This window comes from Ambystoma mexicanum, chromosome 1p (assembly GCF_040938575.1).
Source record: "Ambystoma mexicanum isolate Mex_15411 chromosome 1p, UKY_AmexF1_1, whole genome shotgun sequence".
Taxonomy (NCBI): domain Eukaryota; kingdom Metazoa; phylum Chordata; class Amphibia; order Caudata; family Ambystomatidae; genus Ambystoma; species Ambystoma mexicanum.
In genome coordinates this window covers 205,076,626-205,083,678 of record NC_090921.1, presented here as the reverse complement: position 1 = coordinate 205,083,678, position 7,053 = coordinate 205,076,626, and the positions used below count along the sequence as shown (strand labels likewise).

The 7,053-nt window shown below is 45.0% G+C and overlaps 1 non-coding gene across 1 annotated transcript; it reads right to left on the bottom strand.

Moving 5' to 3' along the window:
* Window positions 1-2,222: 2,222 nt before the first annotated feature.
* TRNAT-CGU (transfer RNA threonine (anticodon CGU)) lies at window positions 2,223-2,294 on the bottom strand. Its single transcript has one exon. It is a non-coding gene; the product is annotated as a tRNA-Thr (tRNA).
* Window positions 2,295-7,053: the final 4,759 nt, after the last annotated feature.

The following is a 7,053-nucleotide window of genomic DNA, read 5'->3' as shown; positions in this document are numbered from 1 at the left end:
TGGTTCCACAGGAAAGAGTGAAGTAACACTGCAATGCAAAGGGGATTAAGCGAATGCCGTTTTAATGAGGCATTGTTGAAAGCCAGTCTAGTGGAGCTGCAGCATCGTGTAATTTAAGGACTGTGTTTATGATATTGCTGCCATAAGGAAATTGTTTTTTTACTTGGCTGTTTTAGTGGAAATGGAAAATATGTAAAGCATTATATATATATATATAGTGTGTAGTTATGTTATGCTAGTATGTTTGAAATCTGTGCCTGGTTTTGAAGGTGCAGACTGAGAGGTGGTGAATGGAAATAGTGTGCACATTAGTTTTGAATGGTATGGTGTTAAATGCAGAGTCATGCATATTTGTTTAGAATGGTATGGCATTAAATCCAGAGTTATATGGAATTTTGACAAAAGTTATACAAGTTTATTAATACTTTTGAGGATTTGCAGGGTAAATATGGACTTTTAGGCATATGTAGACTTATAGGCAAATGTATTAGTCCAGTGCGTATGCGAAGTATTGTATTGAAGAGAGGTAGCGCCTCTGGTGAGCGTGGCTCAATTGGTGTTAGAGGGAGGTAGCGCCTCCGGTTAATGTGGCAAAATAAGTGCTAAAGGAGGTAGCGCCTCTGATGTGCCTGTGTCACGATTGATATGAAGATGAGGTAGCGCCTTTGGCTTGAGTGACATTTTAGTAGTACTTAGAGGTAGCGCCTCTGGTATGTGGGTCACGAGAGAGAGGTAGCGCCTCTGGTGAGTGTGGCTCAATTGGTATTAGGGGGAGGTAGCGCCTCCGGTGCGTAGGCGAAGAATTGTATTGAAGAGAGGTAGCGCCTCTGGTGAGCATGGACCCTAGTGTACGCGAGGGAGGTAGCGCCTCCAGCGTGTGGAACATTCTATTGTGCGAGAGGTAGCGCCTCTGCCAGTATGGAGTAGGGCTAGAAACTTAGTAGATTAGTGTCGCGTTGGATTGTTTCCACAGATATTTAAAGGAGGTAGCGCCTTCGTTTTTTTTTTGCGATATTCTTCCTATATTTTGCAGTGCTAAAGACTGCGTTTTCTCCAGACAGTCTGTTTGGCATAGTACTCTTGTAATGCTGTTTTAGGTCATCAGTGGTCAAATGCCTGGTACGCAGATCGACTTGGGATGTCTGGCCAGTGTCTCATGGTGATCTGTGGTATTTGGTCGTATTGACTAATCTGGTTACACCTGATAGGCTGTGTTTAGTTGGAACTCTTTATTGTTTTGCCTCTGTGTGTGGGTTGTTTGGTAAGGCAAGGAGATGTGTTGGGTAGTGACCTTCTGTGTGTGTGTCTGGTAAGGAAAGGAGATGTGTTATGTAGTGGCTGTCTGTGTAATGCTGTCTTGCTGTGAGCCTGTGATGTCACATGGAATGTCACTGTGTGGATGGTGGAATGTTTATCTGAAGGTTCCATACTGAGGCAGTTAGAGCTCCCCTGCCTGGGTGATGGGGCCAGTGCTCTTTCAGTCCATACTCTCATGTATTTGTCTTAATGTAACTGTAACCTAAGTGCCTGGAATAAACTTAAGATGTAACCCAAGATAAGCCTGGAAGTCACTTCATAACACATACCCCTAGACCAAAGAGCCATTACACAATGAACACCTGCCGTACGGCACCCTATATAAGACCAAGTTACATAACAAATGCAGTAAATAACACATTTTGACATTTTAATTTACAAGAAATACTGTATTTTCAATGTCTTTGCCTATTAAGCTGCTCTCCCTAGATTAACCCAAACCATTATTTAAAAACAGGCTTCATTTTTGGGAGGTGTCACTGGGAGCGATTTAGACAGTGTTTTTTCACTGTGTCCAATATTCCAGGGTTGGGAAACCTCCTCGCTTCAGTGCGCGCTGTTTTCAACCTGATAGTTTATTTTTAGTTGCTTGCTTTGTGCAAACCTTACAAACGGGGTTTCAGGAAACGTCTTATGAAGTTTGTACCCATTGTTCATTGGCATGCATAGCTACGTGAAGTCGCAAAATCAGACACATATCATTTTAAGAACATGTCGACTGACCGTAAACCTGAGGTGGGCGTGAACCTTATGTCCGAGACCTCACAACGATGTAATTTATTTTATTTAGAACTATAAAGGAGCTTTGCTTTATTTCCGCTATGCAGAGGCATTTATGTGATCAAAAGTGTTGAGGTCAAATAACATTAAATACATAAGTATTAATTTTGTGAAGTTAAAAAAAAGGGCTCGTCCGGGATTTGAACCCGTAACCTCTCGCACACGAAGCGAGAATCATACCCCTAGACCAACGAACCGGTGCACAATGAGCAACTGCCATCATGTGTCCTTGTCACTCCATATCTAGCTTGTGATACAACTGGGTTGCTGTTGTTTAAGTCTTAGTCTTAAAGTCTTAGAGCGAGTCAAGCAAAAGTATTTTTCCTGGGGGTAGTGGTAACAGTTCCCTCACGTAACAGTACTAGGTTTAGGGCATCACTACCTTATAGTGAAAGGGTCATTCACAGCCTTTTGCCACAGTGACATGGTCTGTAGCATCAGTTCCTCTGAGTGTGAGTGGTATGATGACCCTGAAATGACCTGGTAAGTGACATCATTGCCTCTAAGGGGCGTGGCCACCCCTCTTCCGGTGACAGGTCTAGCCACACCCCTTTTCCAGGTGACAGGTCTAGCCACACCCCTCTTCCTGGTGAAATGAAACAGGCCATTGATCTATTGAGCACATCTGTTCCTGACTCCGGTTAAAAGAGCCATGACTCTCCCGTGGGACGTGGAGCGGAGGCTTTCCTTGATTTCGTGTAAATGATAACACGGGAATGCAGGAATCGTAGTAGTTAATGAGTGAATATAATATCATACTTTTGCTCGTCAATTTTGCCCGGCCAGAATGCAGCACTATGTCCCACAGCTCAGAGCTTGCTGTGGTGTACAGTAAAAGTAATTCAGATCCAGTCACACAGGACAGCTCTTCTTCACTAATAAAAATATTAAAGCTCCCAACTTTTCGTGTGCAGACGAGGTGGCCGAGTGGTTAAGGCGATGGACTGATAATCCATTGTGCACTGCATGGGTTTCCATCCTCGTCGTCCGTTTTCTTCACATATTTTAAATATGGGTGGTAGTGTTTACCAAAAAAAAATATATCTAATTTACTACGGATGCTACGGATCTTTCTTTGTCCTTCCCTGACAGATGAAGGCTAATCATTCTGTGATGCCAAAACTTACACCAGTGTTCAGGGAGAGGGAACGACTGATACCAGTACATTCTGCCTCAATTCTCCGAAAATTACCATCCCACTCAAGGGAAATTTATTTTCATTATTGGTAATTTCTTTGTGCTTATAATAATACTAATTTTCTTTTACACAGCACTACGAAGCCTCGGGCATCTTCTCACCCACAGTGTTTGGTAAGGATGAAAGGCGGAGTTTGGCCCTGGCCGGATTCAGTACAAGTGTTGCTGACCAGTAATTACAATTAGCATTACTGTTACAATTACAATTAGCAGAATCCCCGTGGATAAATAAGGGCCCTACACATCAGTCACGCTACAAATGCATTCAGACATTTCTTAAATTCGTGGGCATTGCGGAAGGAGCTGCTCATATTGTTTAGGGTTTGTGGGAAGATCAGTTATGTAATTCCACCGAAGTTCCTGGTTATGTAATTACCTGTTGGTGTGCGTTGCTGGTTGGGTCATGCCGGACCATCGTCGGAATCGCCAGCGAGGTCCCGCTTGGTGCTGGCACGCGCCCTGAATCCCTGAGTGTGCCACAGCGGATCACATGTGGAAATAAAATGCAGCCCAACAGCAACACGCCGACAACCGCCGGCTCCTCTGGCAACGCCCGCAGTGTTCGGGCGCATGTGACAGGAGGTCCCTGTGCACGATCCAAAAAAAGACACGCATTGGCAAAGCCAATAGTTTTAGCATTTTATTTTTTTGTTTTTAACAGGACTTTATTGAAAGGACACACATACTGGTTTAAAAAGTGGCTGAACGCACACTTGTTTAACACAATCTTATTACACCAGCAGCACAGTTATAGCTACAGTTAAGCAATTAACTCTTAAGAATACTTTGAAATAATGGCAGTCACTCGCATCACCACGTTTGCTGTTACTGCTTGGATGATGTATATTGGGCGATGAGGGCAGGTAGTGACCCGAATGGCTGTATAGAGATTAGCCTGGCCATGGGCAGTCACTGGGTAGGTAAATAAATAAATAACATCCACAAGCCCTGTTTCCCTGCTGACATCGCTCGCCTCGCTTTACTCCAATGCAATCATTTCAGGTAATAGGTGGTTCTTCAGTGCACCCAACAGCCAAAACTAAAAATGGCTCAATTCTTAAGATTATTACGCAATGCTTCACCAAGAAACAGCAAATCTCACAATTGCTCCCTGAAACACCAGGTCTGACTCACATAATGACCCACAAAAACAGTGAGCCAGAGTCACAGAACTGCCTTGTGAATGCTAGAAACACTATGCCATTCTCATCCGAGCACTGAAGCACAACACAATCAGCAAGTCTCACGTGATCGTTCACCGGACCAATCTCACAAAATGAATTGTAAAAACAAGGCACAATGCACTCTATTTTGAAGCAAGAGGATTTATGTAGAACAGGAACAATACATTCACTTTTCCATACATAGCACCTGCTACTGGTCATGCATTTGTATAGCACTGCCCTGTTCAATGCTACTCATTTTAGTGACTCACTTTGGAAAGATAAAAAGCTAAAGGAAGGGGGCGTGGCTACATGGCCACGTAAAAGACCTGTATCTCGGAGCTCCTGCTGATCCGATGAAGATCTGGATGCTGAACAGGTATAATAAACAAGATATGAACAGTAAAATGGAAGTCACAGCAGCATGAATATGCCGGGCACATAGTGCTGAAAACCCAGATGACACTTGCATGCAGGCCAGAACCCAGAAGAAAAGTTTGGATGGTGTTTCGGGCGAGTGCAACAAAATGGCGCCTAGCCTAGAACAAAGGAAAGGAGAATCCACGCAGCGCGTTTGAATCAAAACAGAGCCCTGATCTCAAGGGTAAGCCGCACCAGAGCCCACATGAAGAGCCAGCTTCGAGAAACAAATGACGTGGCGAGGAAAGCTGGAAAACAAAGAACACGGAGCAGATGTGCTGAGTGCCCACAGAGAGTATGCAAACTGAGTACTAATGTACTTAAAGTGCCGAGGAGGGTGAACATTTATATGTCACACGCCAGTAAGACTCACTCAAAGTCGTTTTGGACCCACAACTATTCACTCAAAATTGACTAAGGGTGCACAGCAGACCGAAAGGCATTGAGTGTTCTTATGCCCCCGAAAAGAGGATCTAGAGTGTTGTGGGCAACGTCCAATGCGTGGGATAGAGGAGTAGGGGTGCTTAGCCCCAACCACGTTAGAATACCATAAGGACCATTGTGAGGAAGCCTAACGGAGGGGGCCTTGGAGACTGTCACAGAAGGTCAGAATCAGTTTTAACACCACAAAGCAGTCTTGGGGTGGGGACTCTAATCAGACTCAGCTGCAACGAGGGCTGCAAGGGTCTTAAAGCGGCACACACACCAATGGACAGCCGGCAGACACAATGTATTTGGAGCTGTTGGCACATCACCAAAGTTAGGGGGGCCACAAGTGTAACACTGGCAAGCCGGAAGCACGGATGGTAAAGGCCCTGGTACACCCACTACCCAGCAACAATCTGAGAAGACAGTAAGGTGCTGGAAAATACCCTTATACAATCCAGATGAGAAGAGAGGCGAGGATGACAAGGCAACATATACACGTGCCAACTACTCGCTAATTCACCAGACACAGAACTGTGGGCGCTGCTCCGAAGCTGAGGAAAAGAGGGTGGCAACACCAGCGGCCCAGAGGCACGGTAAACAAAGCTCCTGAAAATGAATGTATAATAAACTCTGAGGTATTTGGACCCCCAGTAGAGGGCATAAGCTGCCCCCAGACCCAGGCAGGCATAGACTACATAGAGAGGAATAAGGGCAGATTCATAGGCAGATCAAGGGGCTAGGAGGAGCACATCATCGTTGAGACTCCTCACCAGCCTTTGAAATACCTTTGAAGTGACAAAATACATGTGAGGAATGTGAAAAATTCCAGAAATACTTCCTGTTTTCTGTCCATGCAAGGCTTTCCTGCAGAGGTGAGATATGGCCAAAACAAGAAAAGTCACCTCGCGCAAAGTTTGACTGAGTTGCATGATTGTGCGCGAGAAAACTGTCTCGAGGACGAAAGTATTGAAACACAAGACAGCATGGAGGTGTACCTGAATTCCCTGCACAAAGTCTATGAAGAAGACACATGCAAGGGGATGCCCACAGTTTATATGGATGGGTGCTCCTACCATTTTGAGAACCATCAGGAAAAGGAACTGATGGCCAGCGTTGGGCATGGCTGGGTGAATGAGGCCTCGGAGCCCTCAGCCGGATACAAGATCAGTCCCCGAAGTAGTCAGGTGGTGGAGTTGATGGCGGTTCATCAGGCCATCCTCACTGCCATGCAACACTGAATCCACGAACTAATAATAATCATGGATTCAGATTATGTCCGGAATGGGTTTGTTCAGCACCTGATTAATTGGGAAACCAGAGGGATGCCGTGTGCAAACAATAACCCACTCAAGCATGGCAAACTAATACAATCTATCAATGATCTGGTCACCTCTAATGAGATATCCATCTAATGGAAGAAGGTCATGGGACATTCCAGAATAGAGGGACCAGACAAATCCGGAAATGACCTGGCTGACCAGCTGGCCAAAACCAGAGCTGTCCATGGTGATCTCATAGAGATTGAGTTCCTGTTGGGGGAAATCCAGGTCGCTGCTGTTACCAGGTCCCAAACATATGCCCAAAATTAACTCTCAACTGCCCTGTGGAGTAAGGAGATGCCAGATGCTGATTTGCTCATGTCACAAAAACGAGATCTGATAATTGGGAAATGTTACCAACACATTGAAAACCCTGTGAATTTTGCTCTGACCGAAAACAATTACACCAGGAAAGAGGATCTGCGGGT